We start from the raw sequence: 25,786 nt of genomic DNA, 5'->3' as shown, positions 1-25,786 counted from the left end.
TCGACCGCATCTGCATCAGCCGAAAATGGAAACGGAGCCTTCTTGATGTACGGAATAAACGTAGTGCCGATATCGCGTCTGATCATCACCTCCTCATCGGCGAAATACGCCCGCGCATTGCGCGGATTCGTCGGCAGGAGGAAAGAGTTGGACGACGATTCAACACACGCCGACTGGAAGATGCCACGGTGAAACGGTCATTCGTTGAAGTACTGGAGACGCGTGCTGCAGATATTCCGGAAGGTGGCAGCGTGGAAGACCAATGGACCGTCATCAAGAATGCCTTCATCGCCACCAGCGAAAACAATCTGGGCGAACTGCGCTCCCAGAGAAAACAATGGATCACCGACGAGACCTGGAGGAAGATAGAGGAGTGAAGAGCAGCCAAAGCCGTGATAGAGCGATCGAAAACCAGAGGAGCCAAAGTCTTAGCCCGCCAACAATATGCGGCTCTTAAGAAAGAAGTAAAACGCTCTTGTCGAAGGGACAAGCGAGCGTGGGCAGACTCTCTGGTCGACGAAGGAGAGAGAGCTGCCGCAACCGGGGACATTTGCCTCCTCTACGATATTTCACGACGCTTAAGCGGGGCGAAGATGAATGCAACGATGCCTGTGAAAGACGCGAATGATCAGTTATTGACCGACCCAACTGATCAGCTGAAACGCTGGTTCGAGTACTTCGAAAAACTTTTTCAAGTGCCAGCCAGGCCATCACCACCTCGGCATGATCTGCCTAGGATCCGACGTATAACACGCGTCAATACCGAAGCTCCATCACTGCTAGATATTCAAACAGCCATCCAAAACATTAAATCGAATAAAGCCCCAGGGTCGACCGCATATCAGCCGAGATGCTCAAAGCTGACCCCATGACATCCGCTCAACTACTGCATCGTTTATTTCATAATATCTGGGACACCGAAACTTTCCCGGTCGACTGGATGCAAGGTATCTTAGTGAAGGTGCCCAAAAAGGGTGACCTGACTGTATGCGATAACTGGCGAGGCATTATGTTGCTGTGTACCGTTCTCAAAGTTCTGTGCAAAATTATCCTAGCCACGATTCAGGAGAAGATCGATGCGACTCTCCGGCGGCAGCAGACCATATTGTCACGCTCCGCATAATTCTGGAGCAGGTCAACAAATTCCAAGAGTCCCTTTACTTGGTATTCATTGACTACGAAAAAGCTTTCGACCGTCTCAATCACGAGAATATGTGGGGCGCCATGAGACGCAAGGGGGTTCCTGAGAAAATCATCGGGCTCATCGAAGCACAGTACGAGGCCTTTTCGTAGTGCTGCACAATGGGGTCCTGTCCGACCCTATCCGGGTCGTAGCTGGTGTGAGGCAAGGATGTATTCTATCACCGTTACTGTTTCTCATAGTAATCGATGAGATTCTGGTAGATGCGATTGACCGTGAACCAAACCGCGGGCTGTTATGGCAGCCTATAACCATGGAGCACCTAAACGACTTCGAATTTGCTGATGAAGTTGCACTCCTCGCGCAACGGCTTTCTGATATGCCGAGTAAGCTTAACGACCTTGCCGACCTTCCGCCGAAAATCGCTGTATATTGTAACGCATCGTTCGCGGTGATCATTCGTCGGCGACAATCAAACGGTGGAACCACCCACGCATGAGGTAAAAAAGGCTCTGTACGAGCTGCAAAACAGTAATGCTGCCAGCCTGCCAGGAAGAGTTCCCGATTGAGCATCTCAAACATGGAACTGAGCAGCTGCATCAATCGGTCCACCACATTATCCAAAAAATATGTGACGATGAAGAACTGCCTACCGGCTGGTTGGATGGTTCCATGTGCCCAATCTATATGAAAAGATCCAATCTATAAGAAACAGTGGCGTAGCCAGAAAATTGGTCTGGGGGGTGTTTTCTGAACATTTTTTTATTTGAGAGGGTTCGAAAACAAATTCTTCTAAAAATTTTGTCTCTGGGGGGGGGGGGGGGGTTATGTCCAAAACCACCCCCGTGGCTACGCCACTGATAAGAAAACATCCTTCTGAACTCAGCGTACAGAATTATGTCACGTATTCTGTTTGACAGACTAAGGCCGCTTGAAGAGTCCTTCGTCGGCAAATACTAGACAAGTTTGAGTGAGGGCCGATCAACGACGAATCTGATGTTTAGTCTGCGGATCTTCTTCTTATTATTATTATTATTATTAGCATTACATCCCCCGCTGGGACATTGCCGCCTGGCTGCTTAGTGTTCATTCAGTACTTCAGCACCGCGAGGTTTCGAAGCCAAGTTACCATTTTTGCATTCGTATATCATGAGGCTAACACAATGATACTTTATGCCCAGGGAAGTCGAGACAATTTCCAAACCGAAAATTTCTAGACCGGCACCGGGAATCGAACCCAGCCACTCTCAGCATGGTCTTGCTTCATAGCCGCGCATCTTACCGTTAGGACCAGTCTGCGGATGATCCTTGATAAATTCCAGGAGTAAAAAATGCAGCCTCCCTATCTGTTCATTGATTTCAAAGCAGCGTACGATTCAGTGGAAAGAAATAAGCTGTAGCAGAAAGTGAAGGAACATGGTTTTCTTGAGATTTAGGGGAGATTTGATTCCAAAAATGTTTTGGGGGAATTTACTATGTTTAGTTGTATGCGATGTTCCTTTTTCTGTATTTTTCGACAATCAAAAGCTTTTTCTTTCTAGAACAATTTCGCAGCTTGTTGATTTCACTGTTAAGTGTTTATATTATTTTTAGTTCGTTTATTTGGTAGGCGTGTATAACACTTTACGAAGCGACGATTCTTAAGTTAGTAAGAGAGGGACATAAGCCAACGTACTCGAGACTTGAGATAAGGTTTACAATGTTTAAGGGTGTTTGAGATTATTAGAAAATTTCAATTTCCCATCCCATTTGGCATCGGGGACGATGTGTCTTGTCGTCGTGCACGAGAAATGGTTTGACTTGGAGCATTTTTTGGATGACCAGAGCTACGGAGTTCCTCGGAACAGAAAGACAGAGACAAAATTGGATAAAAATTACGCCCAACTGTTTGTAAGGTATGTGTTCAGTCTATCTTATTTTTCGTACATATCAGATTTACATAATCGATTGATTGGGTATAGGAACATTTATTTTGAAAACTACAGCACAAAAGGCACAATACTGCGAAGGTGTTATGTACTTGAACACTTTGCTAAGGGAGGCAGTTAAAAAAAAAGAAATGTTTCGGCCAATTCATTATGATAAAATGAATTGAATTATAAACATGTTCCAAAAGTTTTATACAAATGGAACTTTTTATTAGTAAATCAATATAACAAGATAAAAAGCAAGAAGTATCAAGTTATTAAATAAAATTTAATAAATAAATAAATAAATAAAAACATGCAAGTTACTAGAGCTTTGATTGTACACCCAAAAAACAAATCTGTCAATTATTGTATAAAGTCTTGGCATATACATTTCTGTAAGCTTTTTATACAAATATTTTATTAAAATCATACAAATCTGTAAGATTTCTATCCAACAATTGTATTAAAATCTTTCGAAATTGCATATGCCAAATTTTTATACAATTTCTGTAAGGTTCTTATGCAGAACTGTATTAAAATCTGCCATCCGCTGGTTGGGTATATGAATCATTGAGGATAGCTTTCATATTGGGTGGATTCTAAATATGTTATTTTTTGTGAACACTTAAATAGTTTGAAACATTTAAAATCCACTGCTTAAGAAAAAAATATTTATATACATGATATCTTTCAAAGAAGATCCAACTGAAGTGTCGATATGAAGAAATATAATCATAATTAATACACTCACCCTAGGGAGATCAAATTTAAGATTTCGAGCAAAACATATGGTCCATAAATAGCCATGTGACACGATAGTTCTGTTCTGCAAAATTAACAGGTTCGGGATCTGAAAAGTTGGCGTTATCACCTTCTACCTTACTTGCCACAGAAACGCGTAGAACCGCGCCACTTACAGCCAGAGTGGCAACGCCAACAACAATGGGAAGCGGCGACGCCGTCGCATCAATCGCCCTCGCGGACGGTTTCGCTTATCGGTCGATTATTCGCACTAGAACACTCGCGCCGAACGGACGACACTCTCCCGCTCATCGCGGGCAAACAACCGACCGAGCACCTGACGACAGTGTAGAAAGGGGCAGCCAACGAGCCTGGAAAATTCGAAGAAAACTCGAATCGAAGCTGGAATTAAGTGGCTAGCGCGAATGGACATCGTGGAGTATCATTTTGTGATTGTGATTTGCCTTTGAGGACAGTGCGTGCGTGTGCTTGTTGGGTTCGGAAAATTAGTGAACGATAGCTTGGAGCTTCATTGGAGATCGGCATCGCGGAGAGTGTGAAGTTCTGTGCAAAAAGTTAGTCAGTTCTCGAGAGCGGTTTTCGGTTCAATCAGCATTCCGAGTCTGACTGAGGAGATTCGATCCAATTGGAAAGGTAAGAGCAAGATCATTTATTGTTCATTTATTTAAAACGCAAAACCAATCACAATGTGGCCCAATATCTGTAGAAGTGCTCCGAAGAACATTTCGAAACTGGTCAGTCATTAAAAATGTAAATTCATAAAGATCATTTCAAACATTGATATTACCCTCTATTCTAGAAGGTTGCTGGTTAGTAAGGTATGAAATGTGTTTTCGTTTACTATTATCATGGCGGTGTCCTACATTTTTGTTTACGTATCTCGGTAACCTTTCTCGATCTATATGTTGGCCCCTTCTTGCTCAATTTGTTGATGTATTCAAACACCTAATTAGCGGATGTTAGATTTTCTTACAATTATGATAAGAACCGTATAAAATCTGTATAAGAACTGGACATATAAGAAGTTGATAGATTCTTATACAAAAAATATGAATCTCCTAGCGGTGATGGTGCATAATAAAAATAAATAAAAGTGTATAAGATAGGTTAAACTAGCACTTCAGGGAGATAGATCCCATTAGAGATAGATCCATCAAATCCTACTTGTCATAAGACGAGTTTGTACTATTCCATTTGATTCCACTAATTTATTGTACCTTTGACAGATACGTATTTCGATAATTCGAGACACTAAAGACGGCCTTACTGTTGAGGTCGAGATACGTATCTGTCAAAGGTACAATAAAGTAGTGGAAATAAATGGAATAGTATAAACCCGTCTTATGACAAGTAAATACATTCTACAAAAAGCTTAAAATAATTTTCGTATCATCAAATCCTATTTATTGGCTTTCATTTCTCTACTTTTACGCTCCAATTTTGATTATTTTTTTCCAAGTGGTGGCCTTTGAAAAAAAAAATGATTTGGAAATAACTTTGGAACGCAAAGACCTGATTTCGTTAGTGATTTTTTGGGTTGAACATTTTATTAGACTAAGCAAAATGATAACTTCATTGTTTTCAAGATCTTGCATCGTCGCTTACCAGAAAATTTGCATTACAATCATTGTATTAAAATCTTATAGTTTTGCATTAATTTAATTTGGTTTGTAGAAAAGGCTTGCATTTTTTATAGTTTTACCTGATTGTAGATTTAATACAGATTTTTTTTTGGTTGTATACTTGTTGATCTGTAAAAGTTGAATTTAAATAGTTTCAATTGCCGACTCAGTACCACTGTGCACTATTTTATTATTCAATGTAAACTGGAATTTGCGAATTATCCGGAATTTGGACGATTTACATATTTCCTTAGCCCCAGGGTATTGAAATGCATGCTACCGCGGTGGGAATCCGGTCTTCAAATTGATTTTAGTTAGGACAGCGGGTCAACATTATTCGATTTTCCGATTAGGTATCTCGCATCAAGTCAACCTTATTATTCCGAGCGTGAAGCTGTGGAGCATAATATGGTCTCCTATAGACACGCGCGTGCTTCAAGCAAGTGGGTTTCCTCGAAACCGGCACTCTCAGGTAGCGTTGATATTTATTTGCTTGTCGGTGATATGGTTGTGTTCTATTCTGTTAGTAAACAATCCGTTCTATCATTTCAATAAATTTGAATTATAATAATAGGCGTTCAAGGCCAGCTAATTTATTATTATTAAAATAAATATGTAATAGAAATAGGATACCTCTTAAAATATTTATAATTTTGAATTGTAGAATTATATTTTCTTGAGCTGTTGAAATCGAATGCTTGAGAAATTGCTTCCTAACCAACGCGTCGCGTGTGCTTCGGGGAATCTTTACTTTTTGAAGGAAAGGAGGAAAATATGAAACTAATTCAAAAACTTTTGCTGTCCGACGCATAATGGACCGATCCATTTTATTCGAGTCAACGACACTACATAAAATACCAATACCCATAATACCATTACCCGAATGCCATTACTCTGAATTGGCTTCAACTCCAAACAGGACAGTCTACTCTAAATGAGAGAAATCACGAACGTTACAAGAATTAAATTTGCATACGTAGAGATAAGCAATATGTTGTAGGATATAGTATAAGAGCTCGCAGTAAATAATTTTACATATCACCCTCAGATGATATTTAATGATTGCAATTTTCATTTGAGATTTTTTCAGGTGAGAAAAGTAGGTGAGCTGTCGCCGACAATAACTGCTCAAATGTTGGAATCAATCGATTAGGAACACAGAATTATTCGTCAAATATAATAAATATAAATAATAAAGGCATTTCTTGAGAGCCGATCGCTTAGTCGCTTTCAAACGTTTGAGGTGTCGATTAGACCATGGAGGGTATATCGGGGTTCGATGTACTCTCTTGGGAGTGAACTGATCGATTTAGATTAGCAGAGGACCATATGGGAGAACAAGCCAAAGTGAGCATCTGCTTGATCTTGTTACTGGTTGAATCATTTGTTTGGGAAACTGCATATATCCATTCTACACAATTCTGAGAAAAGCACAAAAACCTGTTTTTAATAAATTGGCAGATCAATAGTTTTAGACAAAACTCAACACCCTGGGGCACTTACAGTTCGGAATTATGGAGTACTCCATAATTGCTCATCAAAGTCCGTGTACGTGCTTGTTCACAAATTACGTAACGCAAAAATCGGAGTTTTTACCCCTGCTAAACCAAACATTTTCTGGGAAATCCTGGAATGCATTTGGAAAAATAGCATAGGGTATAAAAAGTTTATTGTGTGGTCCAGAATTTCCCATTACTGGCATTCAACAGACAGACTAATTTGGAAAATTGCCTCTTTTTTGTTAAAGTCATTCTAAATAAAACTAAACTATTCTAGTTCTGCTTAGAAATACAATATTCGTTTGGTTTTTTTTTTACACAAATCAGTTCTACTATGTGCTTGATTTGGTTAATGTGTCATCAACATTTTTCGAAAAACTAGGAGATGAAAAGTCAAAATCTAAATCAAAAAGGTAGTGAAGAGGTGGATTCGGATTCATCGTCTTGACCAACACATGTCAACAACTGGTTCAACCAGTCATTAAAAAATCTGTTACGCGTAACACTTGATAGTACCAACCCCTCCCCATCTAGTGTGACAAAGTATAACGCAAGGTGGACCACCCCCTCCTACCAAACGCTTTACGTAATTTGTAAACAGATTCTAAGTAGTTTCTCAAACAAACGAAAAAAAAATGGCATACTTCTCCAAACAATTTTTTTTGTATTTTTTACCAGAAGACGAGGACTCAGAATATATAAAAATCTAATTTTTGCCAAAAAATGTCACAAATGCAGTTTCTTAAACAAACGGTTCATTTGTTTGGTTCATTCGGTGAATATCAAGAGAACCTCCAATACGAATTTTGATAAAATTCGCACAATTCATTCCAAAAATTTGAATTTTTATCCAATTGTCACCAAATTTAAAGGGAGTAAAAATAAACAACTAAAGCTAGCTGTGGCACAATTCATTTAATTTATTTCGTCTTTATACCCGAATGCGTGACCTTAGCATTAACTCCAGCCATAAGGATCTGCACGACCTTAAATTCGATAGTTTACTTATTAATCCATGCTTTCTTAATGTCGCTGTCTTAATGTCATCCATCACCACTTTAGGTCATTTTAAAAGGGGACAGTTAGTAAACTGTGCATTTAAGTACAGTAAACTGTGCATTTAATGGATTGCCATAAAAAACATATGCTTTGGGGACTTCTGAACCTTAAACGTACGTAGTCCAGCTTGAGGTTAGGTATTCTGCACGAAAGTTTTGCTGTCATGCAACTTTTTAGTGACTTCTCCAACTGGTGATTTCGGAACCTCCGATAGACGGGGGACGTGATGACTCACATATGTTATAAACAATGTCATAGCTCTCCACAGTTATCCAGCCTCCATAAAAAGCTTACATTTCTTGTATTAGAACCTTATTTATTTATTACCAGACTAAGGCCGGAGTGGCCTGTGCTGCACATAAAAGTCTTCTCCATTCACCTGCACTTCGCCAACCACGCAGTCTGCGGAGGGACCGCAAATCGTCCACCACCTGATCGATCCACCTTGCCCGATGTGCATCTCGCCTTCTTGTTCCCGTCGGATCGTTGTCGACATTTTCACCGGATTACTGTTCGACATTCTGGCTACGTGCCCGGCCCACCGCAGTCTTCCGATTTTCGCGGTGTGAACGATGGATGGTTCTCCCAACAGCCCGACCACCGTCCGCCATCTGCACCCCACCATAGATGGTACGCAACACTTTCCTTTCGAAAACTTCCAGTGCGCGTTGGTCCTCCACGAGCATCGTCCAGGTCTCGTGTCCGTAGAGAACTACCGATCTAATAAGCGTTTTGTAGATAGTCAGTTTGGTACGGCGGCGAACTCTATTCGATCGGAGCGTCTTGCGGAGTCCAAAGTACGTACGATTTCCAGCCACTTTGCGTCTTCGAATTTCTCTGCTGGTATCGTTAATGACGGTCACCAGTGAGCCCAAGTACACGAATTCTTCAACCACCTCTATTTCGTCACCACCGATAGAAACTCGTGGTGGGTGGCTTACATTGACCTCTCTTGAGCCTCTTCCTATCATGTACTTCGTCTTCGACGTGTTGATGACTAGTCCAATCCGTTTAGATTCGCTTTTCAGTCTGATGTAGGCTTCATCCATCCTCTCAAAGCTACGTGCCATGATATCAATGTCGTCGGCGAAACCAAATAACTGGACGTATTTCGTGAAAATCTTACCACTCGTGTCAATCTCTGCCCTTCGTATTACTCCCTCCAAAGCGATGCTGAATAGCAGACACGAAAGACCATCACCTTGCCGTAACCCTCTACGCGTTTCGAAGGGACTCGAGGATGCCACTGAAACTCGAACTACGCACATCATCCGATCCATCGTCGCCTTGATCAACCGTATCAGTGTATCCGGAAATCCGTTTTCGTGCATTAGCTGCCATAGCTGGTCCCGATCGATTGTATCATATGCGGCTTTGAAGTCGATAAATAGATTATGTGTGGGCACGTTGTATTCGCGGCATTTCTGCAATACCTGACGTATGGCGAACACCTGGTCTGTGGTAAAGCGTTCACCCATAAATCCCGCCTGGTACTGCCCCACGAACTCTCTTGCAATTGGTGTTAGTCGGCGGCATAAAATTTGGAAGAGTACATTGTAGGCGACCATGCTCCAAGCTTCCAATCGTGATCCTTCATTCGTCGCCTAGGTCGTTGCCGATTGTATCGAGTCGTATTATCTTCTATGTCGTTCGTAATGGTTGTTTTTAAAGGCGGCTTTTTGGGCCTGTGCAACCCTCCTGCCTCGTCGGAGGGCTGTCGTTTAGGGCTGTTTAGCGTCCCACCTAACACCAGGACTTGGGCTTGCGCGCTTTGAGCGGCACACGATCGCTTTGGTGGAGCCTACTTGCGGATATATGCAGCTTTTTATAGAGGTTTAACAGGGCCCACTGTCAAACCCCACCACATCCTAGGCAGGCGCCACAACTCGCAGATGGCCTGGGGAGGGATCATCAAGCCCTTGGACATAGTCCCTGCTGTCCGTATTAGAACCTATACAATGATTGTAAGATTTGTGTTTGGGTGTATGTGATTACATTACACTTGCATTCTTGTTAATTCAATGAAAAGCTGTGAATAATTTAAATAATATTTATTTCAGCTAAACTCGGGACAACAAAATAAGTATTTCTATCTTACTAATGTGTGATAAGCTGGTATTGATTGAATTTTAAAGGACACTTTGCCCAAAATAATTCGATTTTGTAATAATTGCAACCATTAGACGCAACATTTTTTTCCGGCATTCATCAATTTAGCTTTCATCAAAACAATTAGCACTAGATTAACCATTTGGTGCCACAATACACGGTTCGAGGACACATCTCTCCATCCTTAGTTGCGCCTCATGTTCGTCGAAGTCCGATTACCTCGTTTGCTGGGCTTGTTCCGGCCGGTTGTAAAACGAACACCATCTTCAGGGTTGCTTTCCGACATTTTTGCTACATGCCCTGATTTTGCCTCCTTCTGGAAACAGGGTGGTTCATCCTTCGCCTGCACGGCAAAGATAGCCCTAACCACTCATTTCACAAATATCCCGAGTGGTTGCAAGTCCTTCTCGAGCATGGTCATTATCAGCCATTAGCAAGGATCCAAGATAGATCACGTTTCTGGCAGGTGCAGGAGATCTGCCGCCTTTTCAATTATTGTCCGGTCGCCAATGTCCATCCTTATTAACCGTGAAGCAAACAAATTGACTGGATTGAACAGCAAACATGAAAAACTATCACATGACATAGGCGGGACTCAACTCGATTCGGCAAACGCGGCTGCTCGTGTTGCGTCCTTCTTCTCCAAAATCTGCCTACACTCTTCGTCCAATAAATCGTTCCGTCCCGTATATTCGACGTTGTTCTCCGCTGCATCTTTGATGGCTGTTTTAACTGTATTCCAACAGTCCTAAAAAGAGCCCAACGAGCTCACCCTCTTTCAGCAACGTTGCCACGAGATGCTGCGCATATGCAATGGTGACATCGGGTAGCTTCAGTCGTTTTTGGTTATACCGAGATGGCCGTCGACGGATTGTTTTAGAGCAATTCAAACATCACCAGATAGTGGTCAGAGTTCATGTTAGCGCCACGATATGTCCTGACGTCGATAATGTCGGAAACGTGCCGCATCAATCAGATGTGGTCGATTTGTGGATGACATGGGCAATAGCTACATGTGTCATGGGCGCTGCAACGTGAACCATAAATCTGGATATAATTAGTACACAGCTTATGGAAAGACCATAAAACTGGATAATGTTGAGTGAAATTTCAACTGGTAACGTTTCATGCGGCACGAATTGAACACAACATCTAAAGTGTCAACAGTGTCAGAATTGGAACAAGATTCATCTGTCATTCCCACACAAAATCGTGTCCCAAGCGGCACATGTCGTTACTCTTACGTACATGACTCTGACAACATCCAATGAGGACAAACTGCTCCCGTTTTCCTATACAGGGTAGTAACAAGTATCAACGTATATTTTCGTGAAATCAATTTTCACAACAAATGGCTCGCTATAAACGTTTATGATAACAGAAGCACAATATGTCAACACATATTTGCCGTCTCAATACTTCAAGTACAGTGCAGGGCCATATAACATGCATTTCTCAGTTGTGTCCATTGGGTCGCATCTTCTGTTACTGATTCAGTGTGCACCACAAGTTGTTTGGTCATCCGCATAGGGTTATCATCGAAATTTCACTGGTTGAAATTGGTTTTTGTTCCAACATTAGCTCTATGCATTGTAAAGGCAATGAAATGGTGTGCTGAAACAGAAATTTTTTTAATACAAATCTCCGTAAACCATAATAGAGGCTATTGAGGGCTCTATAATAGACAAGAACATGTTAATCAATGTTGGATTGCGATCTTGTTGAAAACTGTGCTATGTTTGCACCAGGGGCTTCAGTATCAAATGAATAATTTCAATATATTTATGCATAAAAAATATGACATATGAATATTGCACGTCCTTATAAATATGTTTTGAATTCTCATAACCTATATATTGAATCACACCAGAATTTGATTGACTAATAAAATTTTTATGCAGATTTTTTGCGTAGCGGATAATCATATGCGCACGCATATGTTAGATTTTACATTCTCTCTTTTTGCCAATATAAAAGTTCGAACTTTTATTACGGCTTACCAATTTTTCGCACGCATTGACACTCAGCAAAGCCGAGAAAATGTTCAACTAGTTGGACCGGAACAGAATCCGAACCAAACCACCTTCAGCACGATCTTGAATTGTTGTAGCTTCTGCACATCAAATTCTCAAAGCAGATAAGCGTCTTCGACATTATCAATTCAGTAGAGTTTATAATCCCGAACAACCTAAATCATCGGTCGAGGCAGTATCAAATTGTAATTAGTGACAAAATATTCAGAGTATGCTCGCGGCATTGACCTCGCCAGATGCCGCATACGACTATTGGCGATACCTATTGCCAGTGAACCATCCTGTTTGAGTATCTCACAGTTTGTCAATATTTACTGGATACATTCGATGTTTATTTTCGAATAATTGTGATCTTGCTGATTCACTTCTCCCCGATGTGGGTAACCTCATGGCGGATGCGCCAAGCCAAACCAAACTGCGGCGTATGTTAAACATTAGCACCTGTTTCCAAATTGAATCCACCTTTAAAGGCCACCACACAGCCCCAATCGAAGGTCGGGGAGTTCCAAGTCCATGCTGCTCCCACAGTTTCTATTTGACGATGGTTGTGCTGCTGGTTCGATTGTCAACAGCTAATTGCGTCCCTCAACTGAAACCATTGCGATGCTGGGTTTAATTACCGATTTTGGATGTTTTATTGTTTTCGGGGCGAATCTGGCGGTTTGGATTGGAAATTGCTGAATTCTAATTGACTCGTTTTATGAGATCAGTAGAATTAGTTAGAATAGTGTGTGACCTTGTTTTTTGCAAGGTCAAGCAATAAACAGAGTTACAACATTCAGGAAACGATAGAAATTTACTGAGCGTCAGATCGGTTTGGTAATTTATAGCCTCATTGGTATCCATGCTTCGCTTGATATTTTGCACAAACCTAGTTTCTCCCGATGAAATCGAATAGTTCAATTAAACCTCATGAACCATGAATTTTTGCAGCAGTATTGCATTAGATAATATTTTTGCCACCACCCTGAAGCTATTCAATAAATCGTTTAACGTTTGACCGATTCAATTTTCTCATTACACTTCAAAACAATATACTGCACTCCAATAGTAAACAGATGATGTAGAGCCATGGTCAGTGATCAAGTTGTTTGCATCACTAACTGGTAACGATTCAGTGATTTATACGCCCGCGCAAGTGAGAAACCCCCGACTAGTCGTGTGACGACTCAGCTTCCGCGAGGCGGATTCCAGTCCAGATGCATTCATCGGAAAATTTAGCAGCTACCGTCGAATGGTGTAATTTTTTGATACGTTCCATCTTCAATGCATCAATTCGAAACAAAATAATTTAAGTTTTCGAGTAGAAAATGATATTATTATACTTTCAATTACATATAGGGGAACGGTTCGGTACTTCATCTCATAGCTCCCATGGGATGGAACATCAAAAACAAAGTAATGAAAAGGAATTTGATTTGTTTTATTTCTGTGACAATTAATTGCATATTATTCGGCAACTCGGCCGTACGAAAACCATTTTTTTGTTAAATATCTTGGCTGTGCATATGCACAGCATATGTTTCGAAATGGACAAATTGATATGAAATTTGCGAAAAAGAATCCACGTGTCTTGGAGGGACTCGAACCCTCAACCTCCTACTCTCTAGATAGGCGTGATAACCCCTACACAACAAGACCACTTAAAGGTCACGTTTGCGGAAAAGCCATCAGAATCCGAGTACCAACCTCCACCGCGGTTAGCTCTCTTTTTGCAAATTGAATATCTTTCGGATGCTTGATTTGTCCAATCTCCACATGTGCTTTACTATTGTATACCCACAGCCAAGCGAGTGCACATTGTTTATTAAACGAGAGGATCGCACTCCATGCCCCCCAGGAACTGTCTGGGCGGGACGGTATAGAATGCGAATTCAATCGCACTCTGCTGTGCCAAAGGCTTGCTTGGCTAAAGCATTTGATGATTATTTCTGTGATTTTTTTCATCAGTTAACACGCATGTTAGCAAAAAGAATGAAAATTACATACTGCGGCACATTTATTATGTATGGATGATTGTCAGGCAAGAAATTATTATCATTTTTTCCGCAAACCACAGGGAACACGAAAAAGACGACCCAAATATGTTAAAAGGTGAATCCAAACAAAAATAGTCGAGCGCGATTCACACTCGTTTACCATAAATATTCCATTAAAACCCATCTATATAATTTATAACATAGTTGACAGCCTTGGTTAGTGCGTCGAAACGCCGGATTATCTCATTTTCGGAAGCGGAGTCAATGTACGTCAAACATGTTTGACGTACATTGTGAACGAAAGGTGAAACACCTCGAAAGGATTACGAGTCCGAACTTCCCGGTTGCGAAGGAAATTCTTTTCGTTCACGATATTAAAAATGTGAATTGATGGAATATTCATGATGAACAAAGACGAATCACGTGCGAGCTATTTACATTATAACTTATCGACATTAAATATTCGATACCTCTGACTGTTTCTTAGAGTAGTGATAGCATGTTCAATGTTAATTGAGCATCGAAAAGAGCTGCTCCAAACTTAAATTTAACCTTATAATTGAATGAGTAACTTATAACTTTATATTTTTAGTTGTTAAATTAAAGTGTTCTCTTTTTATTGGCATTACATCCCCCACTGGGACATTGCCTTCGTATATAATGAGGCTAACACGAAGATACTTTATGCACAGGGAGGTCGAGAGAATTTCCAACCCGAAAAATTGCTAGACCGGACCGGAAACCGAAGCAAGGTCTTGCTTTGTAGCCGCACATCTTACCGTTAGGCTAAATAAGGCCCCCCGTGTATTCATTTAAAATTTGAATAATTTCGACATTCACAAAACAAAGTAAACAGAAATATGTATAGGTTGTATTTAAATATCTGACGAAAATTAATTTACATCTTTCAAATATAATTTGAATTCATAGTAAATTAAAATAAGATTAATCCTATGTACAATTTCGCACAATTCCAAATTGGGCATTCCCTTGCCGTGCGGTAAGATGTAATTTGGCTTAGAAAACTCGCAGGTAATAACTGTGAATGAACACAAATCTTTGTAGCGGCAATGTTCCAGTGGGGGATGTAATGCCAACAAGAAGAAGACAACTCGAAATATTTATCTTCCCGTTTTACAAATAATTTATCATAATATGTATTCATAATAATTCACATTTGCTAAGAATTTTTTCGATTTTCCACAGGAGTTTTATAGAAGTTTCATATTTGCACTGAAAATTGTTCGGAAATTATTCGAAATTTCTACAGATAAGTCTTTTGAGAATCCACCATAAATTTTCCAGCATTTCCATAAGAAAGTTTTAAAAATATGTACGGGAAGTACTTCGGAATTTTCAGGAGATGGAATTTTCACGGTTCTCAAGAATTTCTACTGAAAATCCTGTTGAGTTTCCTTTTGAGCGTTTTTATGCAATTTCGGCGTTTTATGCAATGCTTATTAAAATTAGATAGGGAGAATGACGGCTTTGGCAGGTTTTGTTCTATTATTGTCAGGGAGTTTTCTATAACTTATTATGCTCAAATTTGGCCTAAACATTCTTTGCATATCAAAGAATATTGTTGCCAAATTTCATAAAATTTGGTCGACAAAAACCCCCCTGACAATAATAGAACAAAACTTGCCAAAGCCGTCATTTCTCCTAAATAAATATTTCCTTAATATTAATAGCTGTATAAAAAAATGACTAAAATAAAGAATAGAATTTACACTAATCTTGCTATGTATTGGCATATTTCACAAATCATTTTTGGATGGCGCATGTAAGCCAGCGCCGTTCATTTCAAATGGAAATACACCATTTTGGAATAAAATAGTGTTCTTGAAATATTTTTCATCTCCCATGATTTTTTGTGCCTTTCTCGTATACAAAGTATACGTTAAGGCTATATGTTTGCTTCAAAAATGAACTTTTTATAGGAGGCCCGGAGACTCATAGTGTTATATATTAATCGACTCAGTTAGACGAATTGAGGTGATGTATGTGTGTGTGCTTTTTTTCTTTCTTCCTAAGCAATGGAGGGGGAATCTGCTCAACAGACATCCTGGGTAGTCCAGGAAGTCCGGGGTTAGGGGCCACCTCCAACAGCAAATGAGGGAGGCAGGACTGCATCCCCGACTCGCTAAACCGTTTCCATTGCCGCCAAGCCCATCGTCCCTTCAGTACAACCAGAAAGTAATGCTTCAAAGGGGGGCCAGTGCACAACGCACCCTCGAGGTTAGCTGCGTGTTCTTGCAGCATCGAACATCGTGACTCGCTTTTTTAGAAGAACACCATGGTATCGTGCCAGCGCATTGCCGGCTTTCCAGGTGGCCTAACCACGCCCTATGTTCTCGGAAGGTGGGAAGGGTCGACTTCGCGCCTGCTTCCCTTTGCACGGCTGGTATCAAGAATGATGATGCGGCGTACACCCCAAATTGACCTCTCTGCGATAGGGTCTGTTCGCCAACACACAGAGGGACTTGCCGACGCGGTGCCTACGCCTGCCCCAGCCTTGACGAGGACCCCTTTCCGTCCTCGAGCTCGGAACCCGCTCGGTTGACCGACGCCGCGAAAGCGACGATACCATGTTGTTCTTCGCGCGGTCACTTGTTCGATAAAAGGATCGAGTTCGACCACAGGGCACCGGTATGACCCATGAAGCCGACTCCGAACCTTTGGACCACCTCTTATTTACGCCTGAACTAGCCATTCCTCGAGTCCACGCGCCACCTTCTGTGTAGCTCCGAGCCGATTTGGACGATGGCCGATAAAACGGCGTTCCAGCCAACTTCATCTTTACACATCCTCCGGACTAGGTTGTCCGGGGTAGTGTCCAGACCACATGTGGCAAACGCGGGCACACGAACAACACGTGTTTCGCCGTTTCCTCTAAACCTGCGCACACCGGACACTCTGGCGAGGCCAAGTGTCCGAACCGGTGTAGATACTGTCTGAAGCAACCATGGCCCGTAAGGACCTGGGTAAGGTGGAAAGTGATTTCCCCATGGCGCCTCTTGACCCACGTACCTATCTCCGGTATCAACCTATGTGTCCATCTACCCTTAGTAGAACTGTCCCACACACGCTGCCATTTGACCATTGAGGCCATCCTGACAGTCCTTCGGATGCCTCTCGTGCCGCGCATTTCGAAGCACTCTATGTCTTCACCGATAACGATGTCAATAGGCATCATACCGGTGATGACGCAAAGTGCATCGTGCGCCACGATACGGTACGCGCTCGCAACTCTTAGGCACATGAGCCTATACGTACTTTCTAACTTCGTTCTGTAGTAGTTAATTCGCAGGGCCGTGTCCCAAGCTGGCCCCCATACCTCAGTATGGACAGAGCGACGCTAGCCAGAAGCTTGCGCTTGCTGGCATAAACCGCAGAGCTATTGGACATCATCCGTGACAATGCCACTATAGCTGTGGAGGCACGCTTGCAGGCGTAATTGACGTGGCTACCAAAGGTGAGCTTATCGTCGATCATAACCCCCAAGAGTTTGATGGAGCGTTCAAATGTGACCGCGCAGTTGCCTGTCCTTATCACCGCTTGTTGCTCCGACTTTCGGTTATTAACAACAACCACCTCAGTCTTGTGGTGAGCCAGTACTAACTTCCTGGAACTCATCCACTCCTCCACAATTGCGATCGAGTGGGCTGCAGTCAACTCCACCTCTTCAATCGATTCCGCGTAGACCTCCAGCGTAATATCGTCAGCGAAGCCGACGATTACCATAACACCGGACCCAGTATGGAACCTTGCGGAACCCCTGAGGTTATGTCAACGCACTTCAGCCCCGTCTCCGTGTCGTATACCAGTACTCGATTCTGGAAGTAGCTTCCGAGAATTTTGTACAGTTACCCGTCGCATCTGCAATAGCTGCCCAAATGGCACTATTGAAAGCATTCCTCACGTCGAGAGTCACCACTGCACAATAGCGAACTCCCCTCCTCTTACGCTGGATAGCTATCTCCGCGGATTTGGTAACCGAAAAAATAGCGTCTACGATCGACTTACCCTTTCGGAAGCCAAACTGGTTAATCGATAGACCATCCGCACCCCCGTGCGTATCAACAACTTGTTGAGGATGATCTTCTCGAGCACCTTTCCCGCCGGTTTTCCCGCCTTTGGCAATAGGACCAAGCTCTGCCTTTTCCATGCTTCAGGGAAGACTCCCTCGTCCAGGCATCTCTGCATGACAGATCTGAACATCTGGGGAGCTTCAGCAATGGCCCCTTTGATGGCCAGGTTCGGAATACCATCCGGTCCTGGCGCCTTACCTACACTGAGGGACTGTGCAATCTCCGCAAGTTCCGCCACAGTTACTCTTCCCTCGTCGGCCACCCTGGCCCCTGAAAGCTCCACAAAGGGCGGCCAGATACTTGGGTCATGACGTGGGAAGAGCCCCGCGATGATCCTCTCCAGCATCTCTAGAGACCGCTCTGTAGGGGCCATCGCCGCACGTGCCTTGGCCATTACGACCCTATAGGCGTTACCCCATGGATTCGCGTTGGCACTTTGACACAGGCCCTCGAAGCAGGATTTTTTGCTTGATCTAATCTCAGTCTTCAGAGCGGCTCTAGCAGCCACGAACGCCACCCGTCGTTCAACATGCTCCTCTTCTGTGTGTGCTCGCTGCATCCGCCTCCTTGCCCGTAGTCAGGCGCGGCACAGGTTCGCAATTGCTTGAGTCCACCAGTAAGCCGGTGGCCTCCCATTCCTAGGGTGGACTTTCCTAGGCATGGTGGCATCGCATGCACGCGAGAGTACTGTTACCAGCTGCTCGTCGCTCAGACCGAGAGTATTGTGCTCGCGGCGGAGCGCTTCCTTAAACACATCGTCGTCGAAGTATGATGTCTTCCACATACGAGGGCTAGGCCTCGCCCCTTCTTCCTTCCGCTGAATGCTGGTCGTATAGTCGATACTGCAGCGAACCGCCAGGTGGTCGCTGTGAGTGTAGCCTTCATCTAACCTCCAGTTCGAACTACTCGTTTGTCCAGGGCTCCAGAACGTAGCGTCGATAATAGACTCGGCCCCGTTCCAGCTGTAGGTACTTTTGGTACCGACATTAGCCAAGTCCACATCCAACATGGCCAGTGATTCCAGCAGGATCTGCACCCGTTGATTCGTGGATCGGCTTCCTCATTCCACGGCCCAAGCGTTGAAGTCCCCCGCTATCACCACCGGCCTACGCCCCATCAAGTTAGCCGTCAAACAATCTAGCATTCGACCGAACTGCTCGATCGACCATCGAGGAGGCGCATAGCAGCTGCAGAAGAAGACCCCGTTGACGTTGGCAATGACGAAGCCCTCGTGTGTCGAAGACACCAACTCTTGGACTGGGTATTTCACCGTTGTCCATATCGCCGCCATTTTAGACCCATCGGTGACCCAATTACCATTCCTGGCGGGTACCCGGTAAGAATCTGCTATGATGGCGATATCCGTCCCCCATTCAGCAACTGTCTGACACTGCAGTTGCTGGGCTGCATCACAGTCGTTTAGGTTTAGCTGCGTTACCTGCACTGTGATTTTGCAGCACGCTTAAACGCCGGGCACTTCGAACCCCCCATAGGGTGCTTGCTGTTCGCAGCTTTGCTGGAACAGATCAAACATTGTGCCTTATGCCCCTCCAATCCGCAGCGTCGACAGAGCTTGCTTCTGTCATGGCCTTTGCAGTCCCATTGCTTGTGCCCCGGTTCCAGGCACTTGAAGCAAACTTCGGGTTGTTCATATATGCCCACAACTTGACTACCTTGGAGGCGTCCGCTGCAGATAGCCGAACCAATGCTACCTGTGTCCCTGCCGGACCTTTCCGTAGCCGAACGGCTGCACCTCCGTCGTGAGTGCCCTCACCTTGACCTTGACTGTTTTATCGTTGGCCATGCCAAACTAGCCGTCTTAATTATTCTAGACTGAGGAAATCAACGTTAAAACAACCATTCTACCAGTCGCACTCTCCTGCAATTATGAAGATTTTTGTGCAACTTTCGAAGAATGCTCAATAGAAACTTTTCGTGGATTTCGGCAGAATTTCTATAGAAGTTAACCCTTATGCGGCCAACAAAAAAAACACCCGTGGATGGCCGACAGGGTACCCGTGTTCCCATAAATTGATATTCTCATAACTACAACAATTTTCAACCGATTTTGATAATTTTGACAGTTTTAGAAACAGAAACTCATATACTTTTTGCCCTTTGTCAAGGTTTATAGCTTATGCCCATGGTTATACAAGAAGTCTTTGGTGTAAGGCTTAAGAGACTACACGCGTAACCAAAGGCCATTCAACCAGTTTCAAATATGCTACAAGCTCTTTGCGCTTCTTAGAATTGAAGGTGTTCACAGTATATGCTTCGGGTGATGCAAAAATCCCTGAAATGAGGTCTTAGTCATCCGAGAAATCTCTGGAGTAAAGCCTAAAGATCTACTCGCGTAACCAAAGGCCTATTATGCAAATTCAAATACGGTACAAGCTATTTGTGGTACTTAGCATACAATGCGTTCACAGTATATGTTCCAAGTCATCCAAGAATTCTCTGGAGTAAGGCTTTAAGGTCTACACTCGTAACCATGGGTCTATGGACTTGTCTCAAAAGTGGTACATGCCCTTTGTGGTACATAGAATAGAACGCCTTTATTGCATGTGTTCATGGTCATCCAAGAAAACCCTGGAAAAGGCCTTAAGATCTACACGCGTAACCAAAGATCTTTCAGATTTTTTCAAAAGTGTTACATGCCCTTTGTGGTACATAGAATAGATTGCGTCCGTTGCATAGGTTCATGGTAATCCAAGAAAACCCTGGAATAGGCCTTTAAATCTACATGGGTACCCAGAGATCTTTTGGCTTGTTTCAAAAGTGGTACATGCCCTTTGTGGTACATAGAATAGAATACGTCCATTGCATATGTTTATGGTCTTCAAAGAAAATGCTAGAATAGGCCTCAGGATCTTCACACGTAACCAGATACCTTTCGGATTGTTTCAAAAGTGGCATACGCCCTTTGTGGTACATAGAATATACCGCTTTCATTGCATATGTTCATGGGTATCCAAGAGAACACTTCAACAATCCTCAAGAAGCGTAACCAGAGTTCTTTCGGCCTATTTGAATAGTTATACATGCCCTTTATGGTATGTAGAATAGAATGCACCCATTTCAAATGTTCATGGTCATCCAAGAAAACCCTGAAGTAAGGCATTAGGATCTACACCAGAGATATATCAGCCTATTTTAAATTTGGTACATGCCTTTGGGGTCCATGAGTAAAATGCGTTCATGGAATATGCTAATGGTCATCCTAGAAATTTATGGAGTAAGACTTCTAGGCTTACACGAATATATAGAGGGTCTTTAAGGTCACTCCTTGCGCCGCCTCCGTATCAATTGGTGTGCCCCCGAAAACGCGAGCACTTTGAAACTTGGATTCCGTGAGGAGTGTCCTTAATCTCATTTTAATATGGTACATGATATTTGCGATATTAGCCCGTTTTCTCCCTCACGTTCTCGGCGTGAAATTGTATCGTTCCAATTTATTTACATTTTGCATTTCCAAAGAATAGACAACTTCATATTAGTGATATGAATGAAGTTTGTATACTACCTGGAACCAACAACAACAAAACAACAATAAGGTTTCACATATTGTTTATTCTTCAATAACTGCCCAGAGCTAATGACAACAACTTGAACTACTTGAAATGCAAACATATACCAATAGCCTTCCGTTCGTGGGTTGATCTGCAGATCATTCCTATATGGAGCTCAGAGACTACCTAGTACCATGGCAAAAACAAAAACTACAGCAGACGTTCGATAACTGCAAGTCATTTAACTGCAATGCTTTTTAACTGCAATTCGATAGTTGCAACAGTTTTACAGTTATCGGACCGCTAAACTTCAAACCGACTCAATGACAGCTGCATTGCGCGGTTTGATCCCACGAAACCAGTACGCTAGACAGGTGTTTTCCCTACTAAGCTACGAAGGACTTCCGTCATCGATGAAACCAAATTCACAGCACCGGGCATGCAGCCGAACTCTCGCAATACATTCTCAGAACTAACTCTCTCATATATGTTTTTGTACAATGCCAACCACGTAGGATGAGTATTTAGTATTATCTGGCTCCTACACACTTGCTTTATCACCAACGGCGCTCGATGAAGTAGGGTTGTGTGAGATTGTGCCAGTGTGTCGTCAGATCCCAACCCGACCACATAAGCGAAGAGAGATCGCCTTTCGAGTTCAGTACATTCAAAGTTAATTACATATGTTCCGGGTATTGAGCCACCCGCAGTGGAAATTAATTACTATGTCTGAAACTCGATTATGCATATGCACAACATGTGATAGATTAAGTTCGGAAAAGGTATTGGAGGAAAACCGCTACCTTCCGTCCCTCCCAGTTGTTCTTCAATAACTGCATCCGTTACGGAGGTTGATCCACCGACCTTGACTCTATTGAGTTCGTAGACTACCTGGAGCCCACGACAACAACAAGAACTACATGGAATACAAACATATACCAAGAAGGGGTCACACAACTTGTTTATCATTCAATAACTGCCTCCATTACGGAGGTTGATCCACAGACCTTGAATCTATGGAGTTCGTAGACTATCTGGAGCCCACGACAACAAGAACTACTTGGAATCCAAACATATATCAAGAAGGGGTCACAAAACTTGTTTATTCTTCAATAACTGCCTTCATTACGAAGATTGATTCACAGACCTTGCCTCTATGGAGTTCATAGACTACCTGGAACCAATGACAACAAAAACTACTTAGAATACAAACAAATATCATGAAGGCGTTACACAACTTGTTTATTCTTCAATAACTGCCTCCGTTACCAAGGTCGAACCCTATACCTTGACTCTATGAAGTTCGTAGACTACCTGGAGTCCTCGACAACAACAAGAACTACTTGAAATACACACATATACCAAGAAGGGGTCACGCAACTTGTTTATTCTTCGATAACTGCCTCCATTACGGAGAAATTTGATTTGGTGGGTCACAATCCCCAGTTGTCCATTATATTGTCTATCACCTATCTAGAATCCAGACAGATTTGGTTGCATATGGGTCACAGAATTTTATATGCAACATGTGTGCTGCTCGGGTAAAGTTATCGGTACTATTTTTTTCTTCGCCTTCTTCAATGGCAGCGGTTCTTAACCTGGGGTACATGTACCCTGGAGTACCTTCGCTGGCCTCAGGGGGTACCTCGAGCAACAATGGGTTATGGCGGATGCATTACAATTCCAAAACAAATCTTATTGATAAAGTTTTAATGTTTTTTTGGTATCTAAAACTTTGTATTGTACATAATATGCATGGCGATCAGTCAAATCAAAGTCAGTCAAAGACTTTTGAATCCTGTCCACCCCAAGCAGTACAATGTACGAAGGGCTGTGGGACAAAAGATTAAAAGGACAAAACGTAGAATGAACAAATTTAAAAAATCTTCAATGCAATATACCTGATCGAAACATAATGTTGAATAATATGCTTCTAATCTAAAATCTAGAGTATAAATGTTCAGAAATCTCCAGTTGAGAAATATGAAAGCCTTTTTCCGAAAAGCTCAGTAGCTTCGTTGCAAGAAGCCTCCTTTCAGGAGGCTCTTTCCGAAGAAGCTCGTAATCCTCTTGCCAGAAGCCTCCTACCAATAGGCTCGGAAACCTTTTGACAGGAGGATCGGAAGACATTTTTCTCGGAAGCCTCCAAAAGTCCTCGAAGTCTTGTGGGAAGCTAGATGTATCAAATTAGTTTTAATCTAAAAATTAAACGGAATAGCGAAAATTTCAGACATTTTTTTATAGAGCCATATATTCCGTTAGTTTCAGGAGAGATCGCAGCAAGCCATGCGCGCGGACGGTTGCTTTTAAATTTGCTGCCACGGTTGTTGTTCGTTTTTGCAAGAAATGGATTCGGCTGATGTATATATTTTGCATATGCACTAGAAGAAAAAAGTTATCTGAAGTTTGAGATTTACGAGTTTGGTGACTTTTACTCAAGTGTATTCTTATTTGAGCGTGCAAAATCCTTTGTGTAGTTTGAATACGCGAATGTATTTGGTGAAAATGTGTATGAATGTGTGATAATACCAGGAAAATATGGATCAATAAAGAATGACTCGGAATAGCGCTGGAAGAGTCGTGATTTTTTCGTGGACACTAGTTGTGGTCTTCTCAATTCTGGTGAGATTGTTTCAATATGTTTTCTTTTGATTCCAAAACTAAATACGCGCTGGATTTAAAAATCCAGAAGTTTGTTTATGGATCCATTATCCAATTGATAATGGTAGCATAAACAGGCGGGGCTTATTGCAAGTGAAAGTGACCTCGGGCTGGACGTGAGTTACCAGGCAGGCTGAAATGGATCACTGGAGTTTTAGTAAAGCTAACACCTTCTAATTCCCGGACTAAAGCTGACTTTATTAAAGACAGCTTTCTTCCATAATACCACAGACACAGGACAGTGGGAGTTAGATTGAAGATTCACACATATATTCCGTTAGTTTTTAAGTCCGTTTTTAATATACTATCATATGCAATACCGCCCTCGGGGGTGACAATGATTCAAATGGGGGTGAGGATGGGTCACTGTTTCAACTACTTATACTGCTTGTAGAATAAATTGAATGTATCTGAGGAGAAGGAAATAATATCTGTGCGGCCCCTAAGAGCGCTGACTAATTCTTAACCCACCGCCCCCCCCCCCCTCCCGATTCATTGTCACCCCCGATGACGGTACGCTTATTTTCATTCACAGTGAAAAAATAGGGGATACCTCAATGAAGCCATAAGTTCGAAGGGGTGTCTCTCAAGAAAAAGGTTGAGAACCGCTGTTCTATGGCTCTACATTCTCACTAAAACTTGGCCTGCTTTCCAACTCATCAATACACTACAATGTGTCTGAGAATCGAACTCGCCATCTCCAGATTGCTCGCAAGGCTACTGGAGACCCCTCACTCTTTGTCATGATGGCTAATATTTGTCTAGGTTGCTTGAAATCTATGTAGATGTCGAACCAGTCTGTTAGCTGCCTGGATGAACTATTCAAATATTAGACAAAGAGTGGACTACGGGCTTAAGTTGTTATCGAACGTTGCTAAACAGTTGCGAGTGTAATATATAGTGTAGTCGTCACTAATACGCTCATCGCTGAACACTCTAAAGAATGGTGGATAGAGATTTCTAAAAGTTCGTAAATACCGTGCATTCGTTAATTCGTCAATTCTTTGTCAACTTCCAAATTTTTAAATTAATCCATTTACTGGAACGATTCTGATTTTCATCAAAGTTTAATAAATTCATCCTTTCTCGAGTAAAAGGTTAAAGTACCAATTTCGTCAGTTCTTTTTATAACCATGCATACTCTCTACTGAAAAAGAGAAACAGATAAAACTACTTTTCTAGCATCTATTTTCTGATAGGACGAACGCGAGAGCTATGAGAAAAGAACCAAAACAGTAGCCATATAAAATTTTGTGCATCTACACACCGCATGAATGATTAAATAGTTGATGATACTGAGAGATTTTCTGGCTAAACTACGAAGAACATCTATCATCGGTTGCGACCCAACCGATGATCACATTCTAAGCTTCTACAATAAATTTTCGCATGCTGTCTTCTATACCGGTGC

General features: G+C 42.3%; 1 protein-coding gene across 1 annotated transcript in view; it reads left to right on the top strand.

The window, feature by feature from the left end:
- Positions 1-4,042: 4,042 nt before the first annotated feature.
- The window catches only part of LOC134205082 (acyl-CoA Delta-9 desaturase), a 63,451-nt gene continuing 41,707 nt past the window's right edge, over positions 4,043-25,786 (top strand). Inside the window, exon 1 of the mRNA XM_062679987.1 lies at positions 4,043-4,446. The gene's annotated coding sequence lies outside the window, so the exon portion shown is untranslated. The remainder of the gene's footprint in view (positions 4,447-25,786) is intronic.

Source organism: Armigeres subalbatus, chromosome 1 (genome assembly GCF_024139115.2).
Source record: "Armigeres subalbatus isolate Guangzhou_Male chromosome 1, GZ_Asu_2, whole genome shotgun sequence".
Taxonomy (NCBI): domain Eukaryota; kingdom Metazoa; phylum Arthropoda; class Insecta; order Diptera; family Culicidae; genus Armigeres; species Armigeres subalbatus.
This window is presented reverse-complemented; position numbering and strand designations above follow the sequence as displayed.